Source organism: Mobula hypostoma, chromosome 1 (genome assembly GCF_963921235.1).
Source record: "Mobula hypostoma chromosome 1, sMobHyp1.1, whole genome shotgun sequence".
Lineage (NCBI taxonomy): Eukaryota > Metazoa > Chordata > Chondrichthyes > Myliobatiformes > Myliobatidae > Mobula > Mobula hypostoma.
The window spans coordinates 96,537,393-96,553,003 of NC_086097.1; the positions used below are offsets into that span (position 1 = coordinate 96,537,393).

Sequence of the window (15,611 nt, forward strand, 5' to 3'; positions counted from 1 at the left end):
CAAGATCTTCATCGACGACGATGCACAAACAACAACTTGTCTCATGCCAATCAGCCAATCTTCTATCCATGTCCATGTTCGTATCCTTCCTGTAATAGCATGGGCTCTTAACTTGTTAAGCAGCTTCACGTGTGGCACCTTGTCAAAGGCCTTCTGAAAATCCAAGTAATACTGACTCTCCTTTGTCTATCCTACCTGATATTTCCTTATAGAATTCCAACAGATTTGTCAGACAAGATTTCCCCTTAAGGAAACAATGCTGACCTCAGCCAGTTTTATCAAGTGCCTCCAAGTACCCTGAAACCTTATCCTTAATAATGGACTCCAACATCTTCACAACCACTGATGTCAGGCTAACTGGCCTATAATTTCTTTCTTCTGCCTTCTTCCCTCTTAAGGAGCAGAGTGACATTTGCCATTTTCCAGTCCTCTGGAACCTAGTGATTCCTCCACAATCTCTTGAGCTATCTCTTTCAGAACCCTGGGATTCAGCCCAACTAGTTTAGGCAATTTATCTACCTTCAGCCCATTCAGCTCCCCAAGTACCTTCTACTTGGTAATAACAACTACACTCACTTCTGTTCCCTCAAACTCCTGAATTTGTGACATACTGCTACTGTCATCCACAGTGACGACTCATGCAAAATACTTCTGCCATCTGCTATTTCTTTATCTACCATTACTATCTCTCCAGCATCACTTTCCAGTACTCTCCCTTCCCTTTTACTGTTTAGACAGTGCATCTGAAAAAACACTTTTGGGATCCTCTTTTATATTATTGGCTAGCTTACCTTCATATTTCATCTTTTCTCTCCTTATGGCTTTTTAGTTGTCTTCTGTTGGTTTTTAAAAGCTTCTAAGTCCTCTAACTTCCCACTAATTTTTGTTATATTATATGTCCTTTCGTTTGCTTTTATGCTGCCTTTGACTTCCCTTGTCAGCCATGGTTACTTCATCGTCCCTTTAGAATGCCTTTTCATCTTTGGGATGTATCAATTCTGCACCTTCTGAACTGCCTCTAGAAATTCCAGCCATTGCTGTTCTGCCATCATCCCTGATTGTGTTCCCTTCCAATCAACTTTGGCCAGCTGCTCTTTCTGAGGATGAGGCAGGGGATGTACCTCTTGTAGCAGTTTGTAAAATTCCATATGCTCCAGAACATAATGTACAGGTGCAATTCTACACTGTCATCATAGAGAGCATCTTAACATCAGCCATGACCTTCTGGTTTGGTACAACATCCTCTCACAATATACAAAAACTACAGCGAAGTGTCAGGACAGCAGAAAAGGTCATTGGTTGTAATTGATCATCACTGCAGGACTTGTGTGTCTAGGACAAATGAAGGCAGGAAAAATCAATGTATACATTACCCATCCAGCAAACTGACTTTTCCAAAAGCCCTTTTCTGGAAAGTGCTATGCGAAACAAAACACCATCTAAAAGTTACTTCTGGCAGGCAATTAATCTAATCACCTATTCTAGTTAGCCAACCCCCACCATCCTCTATCTATTGCCTCAGTCACTGCACTGCATTGTAAACAGTTTAAACCACTTTTTGCAATGCTGTTTATAATGTAAATATTACTTTTTTGGCTTAATTAAGCACTGCCCCAATTAGCTGAAGTTTTATGGAAATAGTTAAAAAGGTATTAAAAAAAGACAAACTACCATATAACTGAGTAACAAATTATGTATTTAAATCAAACACAGAACAAATTGGAACTCTGCCAATACTACTACAGTATTATAAAATTGTGCATTAGTTTGTGATGTTAAAGACAGAGGAGTTCATTCAATGTATGCTGCTGTGTTCTTTTGATTGACTGTAAATGAACAAAATCAGTGCAGACAACTAGGGCAATATTTTGACAAGTGCCAAATCTTTTTGTGCATCTTGGCAAGGGTCTGAATTCTTTTAAGTCGAAAATTATCAAAAATCCACTGCTTTTTGAATCACCATCCATCAGCCCAAATGGGTAACATAACACAAGCACACACAACTGATGCTATTTAAAAACTGTCCCCTAAAACCCTCACTAATTTTTATAGATGCACCATAGGAAGCATTCTTCTAGGGTGCATCACAACCTGGTATGGAAGTTGTCCTGTCCAAGACCGAAAGAAGCTGCAGAAGATCATGAACACGGCGCAGCACATCACATAAACCAATCTTCCGTCCTTGGACTCACTTTACACTGCACGCTGTCGGAGCAGTGCTGCCAGGATAATCAAGGACATGACCCACCCAGCCAACACGCTTTTTGTCCCTCTTCCCTCCAGGAGAAGGCTCAGGAGCTTGAAGACTTGTACGGACAGATTTGGGAACAGCTTCTTTCCAACTATGATAAGACTGCTGAACGGATCCTGACCTGGATCTGGGCTGTACCCTCTGAATATCCAGAAATGCCTCTCGGTTTTTTTGCACCACCTTACTTTTCCTTTTCTATTTTCTATTTATGATTTATAATATAAATTTTTAATATTTACTATCGATTTGTACTCCAGGAAGCACAAAGCGCAGAATCAAATATCACTGTGATGATTGTACGCTCTAGTATCAATTGTTTGGCGACAATAAAGTAGTGTCTAATGGCCACACAAGTGAATGTGACTGTTCATCAACCAGTTAAATGGCATAGTGTCCTAAATAAACAAAATGAATCCTGGCCATATTTTCAATTTGTTTTTTGTTCATTATGAGTTGTTGCAAATAAGCTGCTGCCCCAATTAACCTTTGTCCTAATTAATTGGAATCCACTGCACACACAAATGTACAGTGGATTCTGGTTAATTAGGACACATCGGGACCAGCATATTTTGGCCCAATTAAGTGACTGTCCCAATTAACTGAAGTTTCATGGAAATAGTTAAAAAGTCATATTAAAAAAACAAACTGAGTAACAAATGTGTTTAAATGAAATACAAAACAAATTAGAACAGTACCAATACTACTACAGTACTATAAAACTGTATTAGCTCCTACTATTTATTGACAGAGGAATTCATTCATGTCTTGTTATTTTGACTGTAAATGAACAAAATCAGCAAAAATACTGGTGTAGCAAAAATGGACTGCCTTCACAGAATGCTGTTAATGATTGTATCCTCAAAGTCTTCATTTTCATTGTAATATTCAAGATTATTACCAATACCTTTAAATTCTTCATAACTTGGAAGTAGTGAAATCATTTCACTTTCATTCCTAATATTTCTGTCATTTCCCAAACCTGAATTCTTGCTGAAACGACAACTGTACTTTCTTCACATAGATGCTGCTTGACTTGCTGAGTTCCTCCAGCATTTTGTGTGTGTTTCTTGAAACAGTGATGAGCAGAATAGTTTTGAATTTTCTTACTACTCATTTCTCACCAACTATCAGTGATAAAAGTCACTGCTTTTTGAACACAGACACACAAAACTGACACTATTTAAAGACTGTTTGCTCGAAGCATGGTGTATGTCTAATGGCCATGCAAGTGCATGCGATTAATACTAACTAGAAACTGTTCGTCAATAGTCTCCTGTCCCAATTAAGCAGCACAGTATTCCAAATAAACAGCTACCCATATTAACGCATGGCCCAATTAACCTAAATTCACTGTGTACGGTGAATAAAATTGATTCTTGATATCTGTTAAGAAGCACAGCAAACTAATGATTTCACTCTAAGCACTGCAGGTACAAGGTATTAATTTTATTTATATTGAGTTGATCTAAAAATATTTAACTGTTAACAATTTGTTTACATTTAATGAACTGTAGATTTGTTTTTGAACACATGAATATTGGGACATTTTACTGTTGAGTGAAAGGTGGAATCCCGGGATCATGGCTTAATTTGTTCTCAAATCAATTTGAGAGTGGTCCTGTTAGTTTTGATAGGAAAATTCCTCTGCTGTACCTCGCCTTGTCTACCTGCTGGAAACTCAGCACGCCAGTTGAAAACACCATATTCAACAAATAGGCATCTATTTGCTGATCCGAATATCCCCATGCCTATTTTTTAACGGTGCAAGAAACAATCCACAAACTATAGTTCAAGGTTTTCTTTTAATACTTGTCCTTGCTCCTGTTTCCTGTCAATAAGTATCACCTTCTAGTCCATTTCCATGTTGTTCACTTCAACATGGTAGGTTTCTCAGTTTCCCATTCTCTAATTTCTCCAAGCCACTTTAAGATATCTCTCATTCTGACACAAGGTATTCCATTATCATGAGACTCTCAATCCTTCTTACAAAGAATCACACTGCATAGCCTTCTGTTCCAAATGTATTAGCTGACCTTTTGACAGCCTTCATCCTATCAACACATTGCGACTGATCAATTGTATCAGTTGCTTTGGATCCTTACCCTTAATTGCTGCATTTTCTTACTCTGTACAATATTGGTGAAACTATAAAACTGTTGTAAAAAACACCTGAATTTGGCCCAGAAAAGTCAATACTAGTGGAGATAACAGACAACGTAGCCCATCACAACAGAAACTTAATCAAAAAATAAGAAAAATGCCTGGTAAAGGTTCTTATAATAATTCCAAGGGCCACAAACCTTGCTAGACTAAGTTAAGGGATGAGTTCAGAGAAAGAAACAATGAGTTTCTAAATTGTTTCTAAAACGAGGTCATAAAATCAACTGGGGCAGGCTAATCTTGGGTAATGATACAAAAATTAGTTAAAAATCTCATAATAATGGATCTTCTAAGTAAAAGTGCTAACTATCTGACAATTTGTTTTTACAAGAGATATTTAGTCTTGATATTAAATAAACCCAGTTGATCTGGGTGGATTGGGACATTAGATTAAAAGGTTTCCCAGTGGAAAAATGTTTGAAAATCTTTAACTACCATGCACATCACTATGAAATAAAAAAATCCATGAGTAAAGTGATCCAGCTGATCACAAATTTTCTAGCACCACTGCAGATATTTGGATATTAAAACTGCAAAGAATGTTGCAAATGTGGCGCGAGGAAGACCAAAGGCACCTCAAAGGGATTTAGCCAAATAAGATATTGAAGAAGAATATCATTTGTGAAAGCATGGAGACTTAATCCTCGGTTAAAGAATAGCAAAGCAATTTTATTTAAACATAGCAGGAAACTTGTAAATAGTGTATAGCAAGCTCTTGGAGGGTTGTTTCAAGAGTGTTAGGTATTGGTCAGGCCACACTTGGAGTACTGAGAACAATTTTGGGCCCCTTCTCTAAGAAATGATGGAAAGGGTCCAAAGGAGTTTCACGAGAATGGTTCCAGGAATGAAAGGGTTAATGTACAAGAAGCATTTGATGGCCCTCAGCCTGGAGTTTAGAAGAATGAGATGAGATCTCATTGAAACCTATCAAATATTGAAAGGTTTGGATAGTGTGGATGGAGGTAGATGTTTCCTTGAGGATGAGTGTAGGACAAGAGGTCACAGCCTCAAACTACAGGGACATCCATTTGCTGAAAAACGGCTTCTTCCCTAGGGCAGTTGTGCAGCTGAATAATGATACACCCCAGCTTGCCAATACCCTTCAAGTATTATTGACTATCGAAGTCACTTGTTGCATGTAAAATGGGATTTTTTAAAAATATGCTGTACCACATGATTTGTAAATATCTGTTTTGCAGAGACTGGAGTAGCGCTGTAACCTCATTGTCTTATGCAATAACAATAAAATTCTATTCTATTCAAGAACAGAGATAAGAAGAACTTCCTTCAGCTAGAAGGTAGTGAAATATGTGGGACTCATTCCCACAGGTGGCTGTGGAGGCCAAGTTATTGAGTATATAGTTCTTGATTAGTCAGGGTGTCAAAGGCTGTTGGGAGAAGGCAGGAAAATGGGGTTGAAAAGAATAATAAATCAGCCATGATGGAATGGTGGACAGACTCAATGGGACGAATGGCTTAATTCTTCTCCTATGTCTTATGGTCTGAGAGGGAATGTTGTCATACATCAAGCATGTAGGTAAAAGCAACTCCATGCAGTTGGTCAAAGTTCTGCTGTAATTGCATAGGGCTTTAGCAAGAGCATTATTTGAAATACTGAGCTAATTTTTGCTCCTCCTACCTAACTTAATATACACGTGCATTGCAATCAGTGTAATACAGATTCAATAGAATGATTCCTGTCCCAAGAGAAGTGAGCACTTAATCTTAATTAAATGTGAAAGAGTGATAAATGATACTGAGATGTAAAAGGATTCTAAGAGGTATTGACAAACAGAAGTCAAGAGACACTTTTCTACAGATGGCTAGTTCAGAACTATCCAGTTGTAGAAAATATTCTTAATTTTTACATCCTCTGATGATATAATATGGTTAGGCTTCGAAGAGTTATTTTTTGGAAACTAGGAGAATGAGGAAATAGGATCAAGGAGGAAAATGGAATAGCTACAGAATAAATCATCACCTTATTGAAAGGCAGAGCAGGCTCAAATAAACACATAACCTGCTCCTGACGAAGGGTCTCGGCCTGAAACGTCGACTGCACCTCTTCCTAGAGATGCTGCCTGGCCTGCTGCGTTCACCAGCAACTTTTATGTGTGTTGCTTGAATTTCCAGCATCTGCAGAATTCCTGTTGTTTGCTCCTGCTTCTGTTTCTTTTGTTATACCCTTGTCTTTCAGAGAAGGAAATCTACCATCCTTATAGGTCTGGTTTATAATTGATTCCAGACACAGCGATGTGATTAACTTTTAACTCCCATCTAAGAGACCAAACTTCTAGTTTAGGACCAATGAAAGACTTACAATAAATGTTGTCTTGCCAAAAAGAATGTCATTTTGGAATACAGCTTGCTTATTGAGAGCAGGAAATCTGTATCAAAACATGATTTTCAAAACCAAAAACCATGAATATTAGCAAAAATCAGGCTCATGAAAAACAGCATGAGAATCTGTCTTAAATATAAACACCTCAATTAATCACTGCTGAAAAACTTTTAATTAATCTCTTTCTTGTGGAAAAATTGAACTTCAACACATTCATTTGCTCACTTTCACAGTGAGAAGCTAAGAAGGAATTTAAAATGTGTCTTTTGTTACTCTAAGGTTTTAACATATGAGGGAACAAAAACACGGCACTTCCCAATGGAAGTGACTAATATGTGCAGCTCAGGCACACATCTTTATTTTCTCACTACTGCCCATTACGCAGCTGGCACTTCGGGCAGCAACGAAGGTCCTCCATCTCTGGCAGTGTAAATTCCGGGTGGAAACTCAAAAATAACATCATAGTCAGATGTAGAAGGATTCTTCATTGCTGTTTCTGTAACAATTTTGTTTTACCTGTCAGGGTTGTTAACCCTGAGCTGAACCCACCCTCCCCCCCAACCAAACCTGGAGGATCAGTGGACCACTCTTAGTCTGGCACTTACCCTTTGACCTGTTTGCCATGGGTGACCCTACAAAGAATCAAAACATTAAGTCCCGACTCCAGCCAACATAGCTCTCCAGGTCGCTGAGGCATAAAACCTCCAAACTACAACAAGAATGTAGTCCTCTTGAAGCACACATTGCACTATATCCATATTTTTTTCTTATGAATCTGTTATTTTTTATTACTAATTTGCAAAAAATATACAGAACCATAGCACATAGAAATAGGCACTTTTAGTTCACTTCTTCCATGCTGTGATGCACATCTATGCTAATCCCATTTGTCCAGTTAGGCTCATCTCCCTCCATGTCTTTACTGTCCAAGTCTTATAAACATTGTAATTGTATTGGTCTCCATCACCTCCTCCAGTTAACCACCATTGTGTATATGAAAAATATCCTTATATGTTCTTTTAAATTTCTCCCCCATCATCTTAAATTTGAGATTTTTTTAAATGCAAGACTTCATGAAAAATGATTTTATCTATGCTATCCATGTGCCTCATAATTTTATAAACCTCCTTAAGGTCACTCTTCAGCTTCCCACATTCCAGTGAGAATAAACCCAGCCTATCCAATCACTCCCTATAACTACAGCCCTCCATACTCTCCACTCTGCCCAACTTTCCATTGATCCATATCTTCTTGTATCTTTAAGTAACCTTTGTTATCTATGACTCCACAATTATTTTCGTCTTGTCTGCAAACATACTAATCTCCTACATTCTTACTAATCTCCTACATTCTCAACCTAATCAGGTTGAAACTCTCTAATCCAGCATTCCATAGTCCGGCAACTCCCATGATCTGACAGGTTTTGCATGGGGGTACACATCTCTTCAATTAATTAATTTTAAGTAAAATCTAAATGTAATTAAAATCAATACTAATCTATGGCTATTTAATCTATCAATGTAACTTTTGCAATCTCAACTGACTATGATCTCAGCTGACAGCATTCCCAACTTCCTGGAATGTTTATGTGAATGACCCAGGGAATGTCAAAACTTTATAAGTATATTTATCCTGCTCAGAGCAAAATGACTGGGGCAATTTCTGTGGTCCAGAGATGCCAGACTTGAATGTTTCAGCAAACAAAGATACCACCACCAATCAATCCCTGTTGTTATGATCTTCCAGTCAGAAAAGCACCCATCCATCACTATCCTGTCTCCCATGCCAAGCCAGTTTTGAATCTAGTTTGCCAAAATGCTTAAAATCCTTTATGCCTTAAGTCATTGGACGAAATCTTAAATACTTCCAATTTCAAATTGCATAAACCACAAGCACTGGAAATAACTGACAATTCCTTCCCACTCCACAAAGAATTCCCATTCTGGCCAAACTCTTCACTCAGACTATTTAAATACATTCCGTGCAACAGCAAAAACTGGTTTATGCATCTTTGTTGCCAGAAATGATATAGTTTTTGGCTTACAATGAAGACTCCCTCTTCAGAAAAACTCTGTTGTGCCTTTAAGAAGTAGTTTTAAGTTTGCTGAAATTAGTTTTTTCACAATTTTTTAAAATTCAAGTTCAATTCAAACTGTTAAACTCAGATCTATTATCCATGTATTAATTTCCACTCTGAACAGATTCTCAACTTAATACCAGTTAAGATAATTTATACTCTATAGTCAAGGATATGCAGAATCAAAGTTTATAGTAGGAAATCAGATGAATCTGGCCAACATTCACTTTCAGAACAAAGTCTCTTTCTGTAAATGAACAACGTTCTACTTCAAAGGTTTAACTATTCGGATTCTTTAAAAGATGCTTCAACTACGTCATGGTCACTAAGTTTCAGTGCAAAGAAATTCAATCTAACCTCTGTCTGACAATTTCGCTTAGTAGCCTGTAGTGACCAACACTACAGAGGAAGTGGTCTTTCCATAATTATTACAACAAAACCTCACAAATTTAAAAAAATATTTTTTTTGATTTCTCATGGTGAAAGAACAAATGAATGCATTATAGTTTAATGTTTCCACTATTAAAGAACATTTATTGATAGCATCCTGTAATGTTTTTCTGTAGTGATTTTATGAGATATTTGATACACAGACACTAATTCACATCCTGTTTTCAAAGTTGAGCATAATATTTTCAATTCTTGGTTTTGAAAATTATGTTGTGAATACAGATTTCCTGCTTTCATAACCTCACAATAAGAAAATTATTATGCAAATAAAGAAATGATTAGAAATAGAAGACTGGGCTACATCAGCAGCTTACTATGGGTAATGGCAAGAAAATTCAATGATTCCCTCTTGTTCTCAATTTCCTACAAAGTGAACATTGAAACTTGCATAACAATTGCAAAAGTGGATGGATTACAATGGAAAGGTCAATGGGATAATAAAATTACTGATGGAAGTCAGTTACCAATGCCAAATAAAAAAATGAAAACTCCCCCTATAGGTCATTTTATTTTGGTTTCTGATAAGCAGCACTGAACAACTATTACTGGTGTATGTATATATATATACACACACACATACATACACACATTTGACATTTCTCAGTCAACTGTAAAAATGAGAGTGAGAATGAGAATGTTTTGCATTAATGCACATCAAAATCAAAGAGCTAAACACATGCAAAAATCAGTATCAGCATTGATATTAAGTGAAACTAAAATTATAGAGGGAAACTAATTGAACAGAATACCTCAATTTCTTGTATTCTGTCTAAATTCATTGATTATTTTGCCCGGTAATCAGCAATACTTTATCCAGTTAATGTTATTCTGTCAAATGCATTGCATCCATTAAGTCATTAATAGGATCCCATTCTTATCATCTGATTTTTCCCACTTTTGAAAGATCAGAATCAGAATCCTTTATTATTGCCAAGTACGTGGACACATACAGGGAATTTGATGCTGGTTTCCCTGAGCTCTCGCTGTACAGAATCAAAAAGCAAACAAAACAATCGTGCAAATAATCGTGAACTATATACAATAAGGTATACCTGTGTATGGACAGGTGGACTTGGTTTATAATAGACTAAAATTCAAGTGTTCATAAGACTGATGGCATACGGAAAGAAACTGTTCTTGTATCTATTTGTCCTGGCATACAGTGATCTAAAGCATCTACCAGAAGGAAGGAGTTGGAACAGGCGATGTCCAGGGTGTGATGGGTCTACAATGATGCTGCTTGCTCGCTTCCTGACTCTAGATGCATATAAGTCCTGGATTGAGGGTAGCTTCACATCAATAATCCTTTCCGCAGCCCTGACAGTTCTTTGGAGTCTATTCTTGTCTTGTTTGGTAACTGATCCAAACTAGACAGTGATGGATGAACAGAGAACAGACTGGATCATTCCTGAATAGAATTGAATCAGCAGCTCCTGAGGCAGGTTGTACCTCCTGAGTTGACATAGGAAATACAATCTCTGCTGAGCCTTTTTGATCAGAGTGTCCACGTTGGGTGTCCACTTCAGGTCCTGGGAGATTGTGACACCCAGAAACCTGAAGGTCTCCACAGCAGACACAATACTATTGAGTATAATGAGTGAAAGATGTACAAATCAGGAGTGGATCTTCAGTTCATTTACTTTCTATATGTAAGACTAGCACTGTGGACAGTCTGGCATATATTTAAAACAAAAATCATACATATAAAAAAAATTCAATTACATAATATGCCCTGTGCACATATCCAAAGTCAATGTTATGCCTTGGTGGCAAACTGGAAACCTGTCCCTACATTTATCAAAGCAAGACTTTTAACTGTCTATATTTATTGTGAATCACAGTTGACCTGGGTTCAAACATGAGTGTAAGAAATACTTTTCTACTTGTTATCTGTATTCCCTTCCTGCAGATATTGACACAATTGCTAGCACAAATTTCCTAAGCACCTTGCCAAAACTGACACTGATCATATCAGCATTTGGTTCATCAAAAAGTCATTGGTCTGTGTTCCAAACTGAAACCAAAGCTAGATTTCTTCTGCTAATTGTTCTGTCCCTAACCTCTAAACTAACTGAGATTAATAACCACTACTCAGGCCAGATAGAGAACCTGGAACTTAAGTAATACTTATGGCTTTAAACCAGGTTACATAATGATTTATGACTAATGATTTAGAGTCTGAGCTGACTGTAAGCTTTAAGACATTTCAGTAGCTCTTGCAGCACTGTGTTAATTCAATACGTTAAAACTACATCAGTAACAAAGTAATTTGATCAGATTTTAGCAATTAATGAACAGCAATCTAAACATTGTTTATCATTTAAATCACTTCAGTATTAGCTAAGCTAAATGCTTCTATGTGGTAACCAACTTTAAAAAACATTTAAATCAGCGGTTAATCACTTTCATGATGTGAACAAAAGGCCAAGTATTAGTTCATCTTACTCACTGCATAACCCTTAAACGCAAACTCTCACAAGAATCTAATTCAGACAATAAGTAGTAAAACCATCACTCAGAAGACTGCAAATTCAAAATAAGTAACAGGATGGCAGAGGGGTGCGAGTGGGGTTGTGGGTACATCTATCCATGTGCACTGCATGTTACTCTCATAAATAATGGAAATGTTCTGCCAATGTGAAAATAATTGACTCCATAATGAAAGACATCAGTAAAATCATAACTAGTTATTTGCACACTATTGATGGATTAATACCAGAAATATTGCTGCTGTGAGCTACAGGTAGTAATAGAAAAAGAACCAGAGAATGAAAGATATTGACACAATCCAGAGGGGTGTTAACAGCAAGGTATTGTTATGATGTAGTAGATGCCATTGCAGCCCATGAAGTTGATGTCAACTTGCAGAGCAATCACATCATCCTGCAACCTATTTTTACCAAGAGTCCCAGCAACTCCCTCCACATCTCAGCAGCCACTTACACACTAGGGGCAATTTACCATGAGCAATTAACCTAACAACTTGCAAGCCTTTGGGATGTGGGAGGAAACCACAGGACCAAGTAGAAATCCATAGTCAAAGGGAGCATGCGCAAATCCCACACATAATACTGAAGATCACGATTGAACCCCAGTCACTAAAGCTGTGTTGAAGCAAGTTGTACTGCTGTGTAATCTTAAATGGGGGGGGGGGGTGGAGAGTGAAAAACAGAGGGGATAGGATCACAACTTTTTTTTAAATGTTGCCTGTTTAAAATGTAGAGGTGACAGTTTGCAACTTATACCAGGTATTTATTTCCTTCTCACTCAAATGGTTAGACACTTTCTCAAAGGGCGGTAGAAGTGGTGTCATTGAATATACTTAGTACAGGTTCAAATGGAAATTAAGCAAAGGGGGTGAACATTACCAGGGTAGGCAGTAATGTTCTTAAGTTACATCCATATCAGCCACGCCCTATTAAACATCATGCAAGCAAAAGAGGCTGACATAATCTCTGAATTCAAATGTTCTGCTGCAGAACACTATAAAAAAAACTGCCTGGAATTTCACAGGAGCTTTCTCAAAATGACCCAAATAGATTAGATTTAGATTAGATTAGATTCAACTTTATTGTCATTGTGCCAAGTACAGATACAAAGCCAAAGAAATGCAATTAGCATCTAACCAGAAGTGCAAAAGAATAGTGTTATTTGCAAAATAACTGCGAATAAAAAATAAGTGCTACAGCATACAAATATAAAAGTACTGAGACAGTACAATATGGGTGCAGTACTGCTTAGCGCTGTGATGTGAGGTTCAGCAGGATCACAGCCTCAGGAAAGAAGCTCTTCCTGAGGCTGCTGGTGCAGGAGTGGAGGCTCCTGTAGCGCCTACCAGATGGGAGGAGAGTTAAAAAGTCCATAGTTAGGGTGAGATGCACCCTTGATAATGCTTTTCGCCCTGCCCAGCCAGCATTTATGGTAACACAAGGAAATCTGCAGATGCTGGAAATTCAAGCAACACACAGAAAAACTGCTGGTGAAACGCAGCAGGCCAGGCAGCATCTATAGGAAGAGGTACAGTCGACATTTTGGGCTGAGACCCTTCGTTAGGACTAACTGAAAGAAGAGATAGTAAGAGATTTGAAAGTGGGAGGGGCAGGGGGAGATCCGAAATGATAGGAGAAGACAGGAGGGGGAAGGATGGAGCTAAGAGCTTAGGAAGTTGATTGGCAAAAGGGATACGAGGCTAGAGAAGGAAGAGGATCATGGGACGGGAGGCTGAGGGAGAAAGGCGGCGGGGGGGGCCTTCTATATATTGGTGAGACCCAACACAGGCTGGGAGACTGTTTCGCTGAACACCTACGCTCAGTCCGCCAGAGAAAGCAGGATTTCCCAGTGGCCACACATTTTAATTCCACATCCCATTCCCACTTTGATATGTCTATCCACGGCCTCCTCTACTGTCAAGATGAAGCCACACTCATGTTGGAGGAACAACACCTTATATTCCGTCTGGGTAGCCTCCAAACTGATGGCATGAACACTGACTTCTCTAACTTCTGTTAATGCCCCACCTCCCCTTCATACCCCATCCCTTATTTATTTATTATTAATTTTTTTTCTTTCCCCCCTTTTTCCCTCTCTTTTTTCTCCCTCTGTCTCTCTCACTATAACTCCTTGCCCATCCTCTGGGTCTCCCCCCCTCCATTTCTTTCTCCCTAGGCCTCCCATCCTATGATCTTCTCCCTTCTCTAGCCTCGTATCCCTTTTGCCAATCAACTTTCCAGTTCTTAGCTCCATCCCTCCCCCTCCTGTCTTCTTCTATCATTTCGGATCTCCCCCTCCCCCTCTCAAATCTCTTACTATCTTTTCTTTCAGTTAGTCCTGACGAAGGGTCTCAGCCTGAAATGTCGATTGTACCTCTTCCTATAGATGCTGCCTGGCCTGCTGCGTTCCACCAGCACTTTTTGTGAGTGTTTATGGTAGATGTTCTCAATGGTGGGCAATTGGGTGCCGATAATCCGCTAGGAATACCCCTATATTCACTCACAACACGCTGGAGGAACTCAGCAGGTCGGGCAGCATCCATGGAAAAGATCGGTCGACGTTTCGGGCCGGAACCAAAGAGTTCCGGCCCGAAATGTCGACCGATCTTTTCCACGGATGCTGCCCGACCTGGTGAGTTCCTCCAGCATGTTGTGAGTGTTGCTTTGATCCCAGCATCTGCAGATTATTTTGTGTTTACAATCCCCTATATTCACTAGTGGAAAATTGTGGCATGTACAATTTGAAGTCCATAACAATAGGCTCATCATAAACATTAAAATCAACCAAAGGGATAGCATAGCAGCAGTCCCTTCCCACCCCATTACCATCCCAGAGGCCCCAAAATGCATATATACATATCAAATGGTCAAAATCTAATACCTGCAATTATAGTGAGGAAGACTGTTTAAAAACCAAAATGGTGCACAGAGTATATGATATTACAGTCTGGAATCTTGCCAAAAACAATCTAGAGCCTTGCATTGTTCCTATCAATGGAAAGATCTCTGACTTTGGTGGATGGACACAAGATGATTATTTTTGCCTTCTACCTTATTCAAGATCTTTCCTTAGTAGTTTCCCCATCTCTACCAACCATAACCTCCTCAACTGCCTGTACTCAAATACTTCCACCAACTCTACTTAGTAGAAAATACTTAGCCTTCAAGTTAAAATTCTAATATTTTTGGATTCTGATGAAAAGTTATTGACCAGAATAATGCCTTACTCTCCCCAGAGTTTCCTAACCTTGGGTAGGGATACTTGTTAAGAGATCGAATCATCCAAACTTCTGACTTCATCACCTGACAAGGATTCCTGATGATGTCTTTGAAATAATGCTTAGTCTATTTCTTAAAATAAAGTCTAATTCTCTACCCTGATACCCACAAGTGCTGAAGAATCTACAGGTGAATCTCAATTCAAAGGCTGTCTATTTCTACGTTTCCTTCCAATGCTCCTTGGAAGAAATAATCGCTTACTATTAAACTTGTGAATCATCTCATTTCATTCACCCTTTCCTCATTTCCATTCTTAGTGTTGCTCATTTACCTCAGCAAGACCTTCCTGTTCTAACTCCATATACCTCCATTCTCCTAATATCCAAAAACGCATCGATCTTATTTTGGACATATTTAACAATTAACCTTACACAAATCATTTGGGTTGAAGAAGTTCCTTCTTAAGGTGTTTGTCATTTAACACAGAGTTATTTGAGTTTGTGACCCCTGTTTGATCCACTTCAGACAAGAGAAACATTATCCCTGCATCAATATTACTGGAAATACTCAGCAAGTCAGACATCAGTGTTGTGGACTTCAGAAAGGGTAAGATGAGGGAAGACG

The 15,611-nt window shown here is 38.4% G+C and overlaps 1 protein-coding gene across 3 annotated transcripts in view; it reads right to left on the minus strand.

The window, feature by feature from the left end:
- Positions 1 to 15,611, minus strand: part of LOC134360215 (regulator of microtubule dynamics protein 3-like) — a 340,314-nt gene that overhangs the window by 300,525 nt on the left and 24,178 nt on the right. The gene's annotated exons all lie outside the window — the stretch shown is intronic.